Below are 13,711 nucleotides of genomic sequence, written 5' to 3' on the forward strand. Positions count from 1 at the left end.
TCTTTTCCAATACTCAGCATGGTTTCCGACCAAACCATAGCACCACCACCACTGCCTTACTCTCCTTTACTAACACTATCCTTCAGCATAAAACAATGGCTATCTCTCCTATGCTACTTTCCTAGACCTATCTAAAGCATTTGACATGGTCCCACACAAACAACTTATCTCTGTCCTCAATAACCTATCCTTCTCACAATCAGTCACCAACTGGTTTCAGAGTTACCTGTCTGACCGCCAACAATCCGTTGTATGGCAGAATGACATATCTCCCCAACTACCTGTCTCCATATGGGTTCCCCAAGGATCTATCCTTGGACCCCTACTCTTCTCTGTTTTCAAAAATAATCTAGCCTCTGCCACCACACATGGCACACTCATACAATACGCAGATGACTCGACCATCATCTACTCAGCCCAGTCCCTACCCAAACTGCAAAAAGTCACACAGGAAGCCTTTTCTTCTGTTGAAACTTGGTTATCCGATGCCCAATTAATACTCAACCCAAACAAAACTAAACTACTCATCTTCCAACCCACCAAACATACTCAAAACAACTCTCACTTTAACATCATAACAAAAGACAACACCACTATATACTCAACTGAACACACCAAATTGCTAGGAGTGGAAATAGACAATAAACTAAAATTTGACATTCACATATCCATGACCATAAAAAAAGTCCACAAAAAACTAGGAGCGTTATACAGAAATAAGCATTTTCTCACCAAAGCAGCAAAGATTTCAATAGCAAATTCCCACCTTATCTCCACCCTACTTTATGCCTCTCCAATATATACCAACCTAAGGCAATGCGATCTAAACAAGCTAGAGACCGGCTACAACAAAATTGCCAAATTTGCCACAGGGGCATCCTACCATAGTCACCACTGTCTCTCACTTGCTGAACTGGGCTGGCTTGAACTCCCTCACCTCTTTCAATGGTATCAACTCTCACTCACCCACAAACTAGTAAACCATCCAGTAAATGTCCCATACCTCCGAATCTACTCCACCCCTATCGCACCACCAGACCACTAAGATCCAGCAACAAAAATCACTTGCAGATCACTAAAGCCAATAACTCTGCTAGTGAAGCACTATTCTCTTGCACCATAGCCAACTTATGGAACTCCCTCACACCCACAATTACCTCCGTACCATCATGCACCCACTTCAAAACTTTAGTAAAAGTGCACCTAAAAACATGCTGGCTATGCCCTTGCAACTCCCACTCTAATATCACCCACCCCATCAAACCACTACCTTTCTTTCCACTCCACTAACTACCTTGATTATAGCAAGCTCAGATGCTCATAAGCCTAGTGCTTATACAGCAGGAACTTCTTATTTTAACATTTGTTAATGTCTGTTATGTACTTCACAGATAAAGATTTTAGTTGTCTACTGATGTACTATGTTCTTCATCTGTAAATATGTTGTAAGTAATTGCTATGTAAATTGTTAATCGCTATGTAATACAATGTAACTATTGTCTGTTTATTTTAACTGTGGAGCTTTTCTCCCCGGGCCTCCGCTGAAAATGGACCTATGTCCAGTCGGACACTCCCGGTCAACAAATATAAATAAATAAATAATTCAAGAAGTAACAGATGAAAACACACAAAACCAAACTGATGGTAAGTTAATTTCATGGGACAATAAAAAGGCATATGATAATATATACCATAAGTGTTTATGGAACATTTTAAAACAATATGATATTTAAAATAGAATTAATATTTTTTTAAAGTTATTTATGAAAACACAGCTACAAAGATACAAGTAAATAAATGGCTAAGCAGACAGCTTGAACTTATTAGTTCTGTTAATCAGGGATGCCCAATGTATACAATACTTTTTGGGTTGGAAATAAATATTGTTAAAGAAAAAATACAAAGAAATAATTTTGAGGGAATTTTGAATTACAGTAAGAAAGTGAAATTGCCTATAATGATGTGTTATGCAGAAATGCAGTCATAACAGTTAACACATAGTATGGGTAAGCATTGATATCAAAATATTTTTGTTTTCTTCTGAGTATGATTGGATTAGATTTATGTAGAAAATAAAGGATTTGCAGAAGTAAAGAAAAGAGGTGATATATATTTCATTAGGAATGGTACTGAAGTGTTACACATTAAATTTGATGATAGATTATACCAAACCAATGCAATGACTTATTACAAGGCATAAAGGACTTGACTGTTGCATGGAAATCATATTTATTTTTTTTTTATTATCTATTTTGACATTTGTTAACCAGGTATGTCCATCTGAGCAAAAGCACATTTTCAGTGGAGGCCTGGGGGAAAAGCCCCACACAAAGACAGATTACAAATTACAACCAGAAGAATAGCAGTAGTTACAAGACATTTTTAACATATACGAGATTTTTAAATATAAGATTGACACAATTCTAATTAGATTAAGTACACATCAAATGACATGTAGATTGTGGTACAAACATAATTGTTACATCAGTAGGAAGGAGAGAGGAAGCTAGTAGCAGTTAAAGGTGGTTACATGAAAGAAATTGCAAGAAGTGAAAGAGTAAGGGGAAATGCCAGTGAACAAGCAGAGGAATGAGTTGAGAAGAGTTTAGACAGGTAGTACAGAAGGGGAAGGTAATGAAAAGAAAAGAGAATGAGGATAAGTGGAGAATAAGCACAGTAAATGTGTTAATAATGGCTTTGGCATGTACAATAATTAGGACTTTTGGCATATGACTTATATTTTCTGAAAACAAGTTTATGTAATACATTTGGTAATATTACAGAAGTTATTTTACTTAGGTAGGGCATTTATGTTTCCAGGAAGACCTGAAAAGCATCCACTAGAAGCTGTTCTACATTCAGGGTGGGTTCTAGATTAAATCCTGTAAAATGAGGTATTGTGTGCAATGCAAAAGATAGAGGGGAGTTGGGTTTAATTAATCCAATAATTTTTGAAGGTTCATTGTATTTGTTTTGGGCATTGAAAGCTACACAAAAATGAAAAAGATGTTGTCACTAAAATATTAAGTCCAAAATATCAACACATTTTCAAATGGATACAATTCATGAAGTTTAAGTGAAATTAAACAATTGAGGAAGTTGCTGAATGTATTAACAAAAATAAAATAAAAGGAGGTACTGCAGTGGCATAGAGGGATAAAGTCCTGACTGCATTCCAGGCGATCCAGGTTTGATTATCAGATCGGGTGACTGACAGAGCATCAGGGAAGGGATGAGTGTGACTGTCCATGGTGGGAAGGTACTCATTCATATGCTTCCTAAAGACAGGTGTGGTCCAAAGAGAGAAGCTGACCTCAGATGTAATCAACACATGTGAATGGCAGAAAAAGGGAGTGGGTATGTCATAATCCCTCAAATAGAAGCACAGATGAGCTGAGCCCCCAGGATGCCCTCAGGATCTATGACAAACCCCAGAGATAATGGAATAAGTTTCGGGGATTGGAGAGTAGCTGTTACACCCATCACAGCCTTTGGGTACTAGGGTCCAGACCAGTAAACATGTTGTCCGAGGGGACCAAAACATATGTAAAAGAATGGGAAATTCATGCAATAGATGTGATAAACAGGAAACTTTGGTATGAATACATTAGAAGTAAATGTTACAGAACTGACAATAGGAGCAAAATATGTGGACATATTAAAGAATATGAGGATTTTTTGTGAAAACAGATAATTAATGAACCTCATTTGAAGTTAGTCATGAGGTAGAAGCAGTTATCTGAAAAGTCATGTTATGTGCACAACAAGGAAGAAATGGATGAACATTTTTTTTTAAGAGTGAGCAAAACATCTAGGCAGGAATGCAAGATAAATGAAATACTGAAAAAAATAAAATGCAAATGAGTTTATAGTGTTTTTATGAAGGAGTTGAAAATGATAAGTAGGATGTAATGGATAAATACTTGTTTGCATGCATTATTCATATTTGAATAACTAGATGCAAAGAAGTTTTGTTTAATAAAAAACTGTGAAGAGTATGAAATAAGAAGAAAGTCAGAAAAGAGGTCATGGATGAAAAGGTGGGAAGAATAAGGAATATAGTATATTATGATGTTTCTGTTTGATATTGCATGGTTTTATAAATATAAAAAGGGAGAGGGAATGTTGAAAAGCATTTTTATTTTAAGTAAGGGGTAGTGTTTTTACATTTGGTGTGATGTTACTTTGATTGTTTAAATAAAGATCCCCAATTAATTCTGATAAGTGCTTTGGGATCTTTTGCATCCAGTTGAGCTACCACAACTCAGGCAGTTGGGCCCTCAGTTTAACTTTTCATCCAAAGGATGACCTACTTAAGAGTGTAGCACCCCATTTATGCTGAACTGCAGTATCAGTGTTGGAATATTAATCAAAGCACCTGGAATAGGAATAGAAGACACACTCTTCTGACCTTCCACCAACAAAGACGAGAGTGCTACCTGTTGAGCTCCTGATGCTTATAATGTATTAAAGTCTTTTGGCTTGCTGTAAACTGCCTGGTCCATTTGTATCATGTTCTAATGCAGAGCTACAATCCAAGACGCCATGGGATAGGCACCTACTATGCCTCTTTACTAGGATAATGGTGTATGTAATCATTATGTTCAACAAATCCATTGCATTACTGATGTAAAGTGTCTCTAGTTTACCATGACTAATGAGCACATTTTCTGTACCTCCCTTCACTCTTCTTACATTCTGTCTTAATACCCTCTGCCAGACCTTCCATGTAGCATATACTGACCTTGCAATACTGCAGATCAGAGACTATGGATTTCGCACATCTTCATTAAGATAAAAAGTAAAGGAGACAATACTATGTATGATGTAGTGTCAAAATAAAAACAACATGCATGTGTTAGATAGAATAGAAAAGATGCATGGACTCAGAAAACTTTGCAAATATAACATGCAAACATGCAAATAGGAAGGACCCCTGAAATAATTTCAAGTTAAAACACTATCAACGAATTACCTTTGAATAGAAGCAGCTGTTTAGATCCTCTGTCTAGATTCTATGTGATGCAATAAATGTTTCCATGCATTATAAAGTCCTTGGTATTATGCAAGTAAGATAAGCAATTCCTATGTTTGCTGTTTTGTATTTTGCAGAGTACAATAGATGCATAAAGAATTTAATTTTAGAGGCAGTGAAATATTTCTTAATATAAAACTGTCACTGGTATGAAGAAAAAAGTCATATTAAAATTTAGGCTATAAGGCATATAGCTTAATGACACCCAATAACTGTTACTTTGTTAATTTGGAATTGTATTAGTTAACTTCATTATTTGGTGTAGTTGTTTTAATAATAAAAGTATCGGCAGATAAATGCACAAAGTATTCCCTTTGCAGATTTCTGCAGCTTCATCCATTTTTATTTTACTGGCATAGTTAATTTGTGCTCTAGAAACGTAAAAAGACATTTTAAATAAGGTTTGTGAATTGTTTTTCTGTCTGATTAAACAATATACACATTTGTATGTGATCAGACTGAGAAATGACTTAGTAATTGTTTGGTTTATTCATGCACGTGCCAGTTTTAAAGAAAGGAAGAGCAAAGAGTAAAAACAATGGAAAGACTCTGCAGTGTAGTTTGCAATTCTTGTTATATGTTTTGCTTTACTTTATTGGCTGCTTATACTACATTTCTAATTAGCTACAGAAAAGAAGATGAAGGGAAGGACAGTCTGTGGCTAACAGTCAGTGGCTTTACCTGAATGCAATGATTTATATGCAGCTGAAATTAAAAGTCAATTAATGAGCTAATTATAAGCTTTCTAAAGATGCTCCAGTTTTTATCCTAGTTAAATTCAATCTTCCCTCAAAATTTTGGCATTACCTATTGATTCTAATTAAAGTTGATTGGTAAGACCAACAATGATTGTATGAGACCTTGTCTAAGGTGAAACTCACAGAAAAATCTAAGCTTCTTTTGACATGGATGGAGCTATAGCAATATAGTATCTTTGCAATACAACCTGTGGGATCTAATTTCTAAACTTATTCATGTATACTCTGAATGAAACTATTTATTCAAAATGATGAGCATAGATTTCAAAGTTGTAAATTCTGCCTCTGGGACACATAATTGAGTTTCTGACTTTAACTTAATAATACTTTATAATCTATGACATTAATGCCTAAAGTTTCATAAACCGAAAAGCATTTAACAAGTGTGAATTATATGATGTTGTATAAAACTCTGTACACACTAAATGTGAAACTATAAATAAAACCCTTATCATAAAGTTAAATACAAAAAAGACCATCTAAAATCCAGGAATTCAGTGCTTAAAAGGATAAAAGATTGTCACCTCAGCACAAGTAAATAAACTAATGAAAGAAATGGAGTGAATATTTAAAAAAAAAAACAAAATCTGTGAAAAAACCTGGAACCACTCAAAGCTAGCAAAGTAATTCACTTAGTTGCTTACTTCCAGATAAACTTTTCTTTTTACGGTTTGGGGTTGGCATAATGGTTAAACTGCTTACCTCACAAGCAGAAGGTGCAGACTTTGTTTCTCAAGTTTGAGGGAAATTGCCTAAGCTTAAAATGACCCAAAAAGACAACTACTCTAGTACTTAATTTAATGGCAACGTGTAATAGTCTGCAGCGTAATAGTATAGTATTTACATATGAACCTATGTTCAGGAGCTGAATAGTATTAATTTTCAGAACCTATTAGTAAAATATGTAAAACACTTAGATTAGCAACAATAAACAGCAATGACTGAAAATAAAACAGCCAACTTAGCAGTTTCATCCTATAAATAAAGGCTTTGTCACATTTAAAACAACAAATACATAGTCATCTTGTTTTAGATCTGACACTGATGCAGTGACTTCCTTCCCTCCGTTATACCCTGCCTTTGTGGGTAGTTAATTTCTTAAGTGCAAAATTGACTGACAAGAAACTATCTTTATTCTCATAATCAAGTCACTCCAAAATCTGTTAATGACATTTTCTAAATCTATAGGCTTTTATGAGCATCACTACCATTTGCTACAGACATTAGAATGAATATTTTTAAAGGGTACTGGATGGATGGATGGATGGATGGATGGATGGATGGATGGATGGATGGATATATTTGTTGAGGTGATAGGCATTAGTTTACCTAACAGTGTATCATGTTTTCATTTACAAGAGGTCTTAAGGTCTGTTCTAGTTTACATGATAGTCAGTGGCAGAAGTACTATAAATACTGAATGGGGGATTCAATAAACTCTACATGATCATTTTCTACCATGTGCATGGCACGACATGTCGCATACATGGTAGCAATGAAATTCAGATTCATTAAGCCCTGTGTAGAGGGATGCATCCCTGGGCAAACAAGGTAAACACTGTGGCATGCTAATTACAGCATAAGCAGTTGAATTACATGCCAGTCAACTAATCCAACATGATGATGGAGCTATTCAACAAGCTATAAAGCATCTTTGTAGACTCTGTGCTGGCTTTTCCTGTGAATTCCAAAATATTTGGAATGCAGCAATGGAAAGGAATCAACATGTACTGAATGTTAGGGGCTGCTGCTGCTTTAATTCATTGGTATGTGCTACAGGCTGGAGCCAATGCCTCTGCTGCTGTCAGTAGGCCTAGACTGAGAAAGAGAAGAGTTCTCAGGCCCTGTTTAACTTTTTACAACCTACATGATGTGGAAATTGTAGAACACTACACAGTTGACAGGGACACACTACAGAAACTCTGCGACCTGCACCATCCTCAACTCAGAGACAGAGCCAAATGAGGGGGAACCCATCCAAGTGGAAACAAAGGTATGTGTAACCCTTAGAATCTTAGATGCAGGTATCTTTCAGAGACTAACAGGTGATATACCAGGGGTGGAACAGGCATCAGCATCCAGGATCCTCCACCAAGTCCTGAATGCTATACTCCAACATGCCAGTGACCACATGTATTTTCCCCACAGTTCTGAGGAGAGGACCAGAAATATGCAGGAGTTCTACCATATAGCACACTACCCTGAAGCACTGGATGACATAGATTGCACACATATAAAACTTAAGGCACCACCCAGGGAACAGTGTAGGTTTTATATAAACAGAAAGGGCTACCACTCTATTAACTGCCAAGCTGTGTGCAATGCCAAGGAAATCAGCTTGAACGTATGTGCCAGCAACCCTGACAGTTACCATGACTCACATATCTGGCACATCTCCCAACTGTACCAGTGATATCCCACAGGGTCATTTACTGGGAGATGCAGTCTATGTACTGGAACCATGGCTGATAACAGCCATCAGAAATGCACACACATCCACGGAAAAATGCCATAATGAGGCACACACTCAAGTCAGAAATATCACAGAGCATGTGTTTGAGCTGCTGAAGTCATGGTACCAGTGCCTAGATACATCTGGGGCAACCATGTAGTACAATCCACAGCCTTTAGCACTCTTCAAGAAAAATCTTGATGATCGGATGGGAATTAGGAAATTCACCCCGGGGATCACCTCTGTGGCTCTGCTCGACAGGGGCACAAGAAAATAATTTTCTTGGGTGGCGAAAGTCAGTGTACCTTTTTGGCTAGGCTTGTATAGGCCCTAAGGTCAATAGCCTGGTATCTACCTATGAACCTATGAACCTATGAACATGTAAAGAAGTATTCAGTGTATGTGGCATGCTGCACAACATAATCCTGAGGAAACAACTTCAGCAGGATCAGCAAGGGGAAGGGGCAAACATCCCACCACCAAGGCCAAGGTCACCACAGCCACAGGTAGATGAGGAGTCAGAGAGGGAACCACCAGCTGCTGTGGGTGTAGGCAGAAGTAGGCATGCTCAGTATGCTCTTGCAATGGCTAAGAGACAATTCACAGCACACTCACTCAACACCTAGGGACCTAAAACCTTCACCCTACAAACATACAGTACATATAGTAACATTATTGCTAGGCAACATACACAACCTTTAGTTCCCCATGTATTGGCTGTGTACTGCTTGCATCAGACTGAGTCAGCCCTGAGCTACAACTGTGTCAACTTCTGCATTTACAAGGTAAGTCTCCAGCCTGGAGTGTATTGTATAATAATATGAATGACTGGCATATATTTGTATTGTACTAATCGGTACTGTAAGCAAGTTAAAGGTGGGAGATTGTTACAGAACTGATCTTAACATGTAACAGAAGAGACTTACATGACATATATATGTCCATTATTAAGTAGTAGGCTTCAAGCATCAAAGATTCACACAGTCATACCTTGCAAATGTAGTGATGATCACTGCATAGCCTCAGTTTAGCAACATACATTTGTAATGGAAAATCATTAAAGACAGATGTTAGAAAACAGTAATACCCATTGTAGTTTTTGACCTCACAACCCTCACAAGATCATTCACAATAAAGTTGGGAAATTTGGATGCTATCAAGTGTCTAACTCTCCAAAGCCAAGATAAGTCAAAGGCAAAATTACTAATTCAACACCACAAATGCTGATATACTAAGCTCTAGGTCAACTATGGACCCTGAGCATCAGACACAAAACATATGTATCCCTGAATCCAAAAGACAGAAAACATTGATATGCCACAGTTATCATCACTTGCACAGGTTGTTGTGTGGGGAGACAGGAGGCCTAGGCTGACACAAAACATCAATGAATGTGTGTTAGTAAGAAAGGGAAGCAGGCAGACATAAATATGTTGAGTAGCACAGGAAGAGACACCTGACCAGGTGGAGGATGCACAACACACCCCCTCTGAGCACCCCTATCAACCTTCCCTACATGGCACCTCATCCACACTTTGTCTACAGCCAGAGTCAACAGGCACTGAAGCCACAGTAGCCACACTTCCCTGATCAATGGCTTTGTCCACTTGTCCAATATCTGAGGGTTCAGTGGAATGGATAGGCATAGGCCTACTAGCTGTGTTTAATGGAATTGCAGGAGAAGACTGTATGTCAACCTCAGTGTTAGATTCAACATCTGCACCCCCTGACTGTGCCCCTGTTTGCCCACCATTATCAACAGAGGCTGCTGATACACATAAATCAGGTGGCAGAAGGCCCACACTTCCACTTTCATGATCACCTGTGATGAAAAGAAACAAACACAGGAAAATATTAATTCCTATACTACTATAGTCCAATATATGCTAACAAAGTAACAGTGCTGCCACTATTACAGACAGTACACCAATACACATAACAGGTCTAACATCAACATCACACACTAGAATATTTCTTTAAATTGCTCATCAGTACTGACATAAAAATGTTTGGCTTACCATGTGCAGGTTATATTCTTCTCTGCAAGCCAGATGGTCCTGGAAGAAATTAAACAAAAAGTAAGGGCAACATCATCACATTTAACAGTAACACAGGCGGTAATACATTTATCCCTTTATATGTCCATTAACTATACTTTGAACAAGAACATGGCTGACAACTCCAGTCTAAGCTAACTGTAGCAATCTTCAACCCCACCCAAAAAAAAAATCATGTGACACAGAAGTAGCATATTGATTTCAATTGTTTTACTACACAACAGTATTCATCTGTTGAGATACCAAAGCCTACCTGGAAGCTCCTCCTGGGATGTGCATGGTGTCTCTGAAACTGTTGCATTGACATCCAGGACTGGCTGTACTGCACTCTCCTGTGAGCTGTCTGGATCCCTGATATTGGCCAGAAATTTTTTCACTGGGTGTTAATGGTAGTTGCATAGCAGCTCCTCTCCAGTGTCCATCTGGTCATTGCCCACTGCAGCTGCTCTCCACTGTGTAGATGTGATCATGTCAGTGGCTCTGTGGCACACCTGCTGGTATTTCCTGCCATAGCCACCCACAGTATTCACATTATCAACAATCTGGCACCAAATCTGCATCTTGCATGCCATATCTCCCTGTCCCCTTTTCAGCAGAAAAGCACCATGTTGACTAAAGGCATCCACTATCACCTGGTTTTCATGATTGGTGAAGGGGGTCATACTTGGTGGCATACTCCTTCATGTCCTAAAAGACAACAGAAGGATAATACACATAGGTATCATAAAACTACAAAATAACTGTTCTTCAATAAAACAGAAAAGGTAGCCACTCAGTACTACCCACTGGAGAAACATAAAACAGTATACAGATGTGAAAGGTGAACAACATTCAGGATGCAAGACAAGGAAAGTAACAATAACAACATATCCTTGTTTGTGCCATAACAGTAACTCACCTTTGCCCCCAAAAGAACAGTCTATTTTTGTTTTTGGCATAAAAGTAATTCACCCCCAAGAACATAGAAATGACACATTTTGCTAACAAATCATCTTTGAAATGCTTAAAGTGCTCTTAAAGATCTGTTCCTGAAACATTTGTACATATTTATCACAGAGCAGTTCATTTTCATGTATTGGCAATCATGTATACCTGTGAAATGCCTTGACAAACATGCTCATGCCAGCAGTACATTTCTAACTAATGCATACAGACTAAAGTGTAAAAGCCTTTGCTTCTGATTTTTCTGAAATACATCCCAGCATATGCAGTATGTAGCTGACAAAATGCAAGCATACCTTCTGAAGTTCAGTAATCATCTGCACAAATATATCCCAAAGAAATAGCATATGTGCAGTCTTCAAAACATAAAAAAGTCTCCTCACCATCAGTTTGCTTTGCTGCCCAGTGGTCTTCTTATTTGGTGTATATTCAGGGCTGTTAGCATGGTGAGGATGCAAATGAGGCATGAACTCATTAGAATTGCTGAATCTCAAATGCCTGAATCCGTGTAGGAGATGCAAACATAGTGCAGGCACTCCCTCAGTGTTTATTTCTAATGGATTGCAACTGTGAATGCTTAGTTGTTAGGAGAAGGACCAGATAACAGCATTGCAGGCTGCCTTACCTCAACTGGGTGTGTCAAGTTAGATCTACAAAGTGTTATATGTAAGGTTGGAAATGCAAGTATGCAGCACAGGATTCACAGGTTCTGTTCCTTAACATCCAACCTGCCCTTCATTTTTTGGCAACTGCATGTGATATTATTTCCAGTTAATATCCTCACACATTTTAAAGCCAATTCTATAGAATGGCTTACATACTGCATGCCTCAGATTACTGGTCAGATAGCTGAAGAATGACCAGTAAACACAGAGAGGTAAGACAGAGCTGTATATTTGCAAGCAATAATCATAACAGGTGCTGTGATCACCAAGTGCACTACATCCAAAAATAGTAAATGTACAAATAACATTTGTATGGTTTGATATTACTGTAGATGCTCTTGCAGTTGCTTATATGTTGAATGAGTCCAGTTCATAGTTGCAAAGCTGTTTGTGTGGCAAAGAGGGATAAGGCACCCATTCTTTGTTCTGAAGGCGCATTGGTGAGAGTTCAAATCCAGATCTATGTAGACATATCTCATGTGAGCCAACATTTTCTTGTGTGTATGTCATACATTGATTTTCCTCATTTCAATTACTTGCCTTTTTTTCATTTTCTCCTTTTCTGTCTTTGTTTAATGTCTTTGGGGGTGACAGTATTTGAGTAATATGGTGTATAGACTCAAACTGTTTAAAACAAAACCAAAACAAAACTAGAAAGCAGAACCAAGCTGGATAAAAACGGTGTATAGCACAATCATGGGAATGGATGAAATGAATGGCAGGTTTGGCTGTGCTTATCCCATTTGTTCAAAGTGCAGCAGTGAGCAAATTGGACAACTGGACCACCCAGGAAGCAGACAGGACCCAGACAGCCAAAAATAGAAGCTGGATGCATTCAATTAATGCTATTAGGCATCACACAAACTCGTTAAGTGGTGTGGCATGGGGATTAACAGCGAGACCTTAAGAATGATTAGTAAAATAATGAATGACATGTAACTAGTCCTGAGACAGCAAGTATAAGTGTAGGGCTGGAGTACACATGCTGCTGGGTTCTAGTACAGGGTGTCCTAACTTTTTTTTACTGATGTGACATTGCAATTGGGTCTATATTAAGTCAGCAAAATGGCATTACAGCAAATCCCATTTTGGTGACACATATAGAATGAAATCTGACAACAGCAAAAGCTCAGGTCAGTGACTTTTTCCCCAGGGAAAAAAATTGCTTGGCCTGAGCTGTGACATTGCCCTTTACCCCACTGTAGTGCAATCTCAAAGTTGGTATATTTAGTTAGGGTTGTGGGGTGTGTTGGAGGAAAAGCCAAACACTCTGCAATGTTTTAAGTGGTGTGTTGTGTTTTGTTGGTCTACTGATTTTTTTCCTCTGGGAAAAAAAATCAGTGACCTGGGGTTTCACTTTTATCAGATTTCATTCTATATGTGTTGATAAAATGTCATTTGGTGTAATGCCATTTTGCTGACTTAATATAGACCCTTGCATTTTACAGCAATGAACTTAAAAATAGACAAGTGTTATTTCAACCTCTTGTGGCAAACAGGTATAAGTAGATGACTGCCATGCCCATAGTCCTTGGTTCTAATACAGGAAATACCGTACACTTTTACTGTTGCTCCACTTTAAATTATCGTCACGCCCACTTATAACACTTGAGATAGTGGAGCTGATATTAATTATATGTATGAAGGATGAGACACTAGTATTGTGTCAGTTATTTATTTATTTATCTGTGTATTTTCACATTTATTATCAGATGTATGACTATGGGTATAATGTGTGTTAATTTTCTGTAAGTATAATGCTGCTATCTGGACTTGCATGGCATTCACATTTGCCTAAGACA

Source organism: Protopterus annectens, chromosome 11.part0 (assembly GCF_019279795.1).
Source record: "Protopterus annectens isolate FY-2018-M chromosome 11.part0, PAN1.0, whole genome shotgun sequence".
NCBI classification, from domain to species: Eukaryota; Metazoa; Chordata; order Ceratodontiformes; family Protopteridae; genus Protopterus; species Protopterus annectens.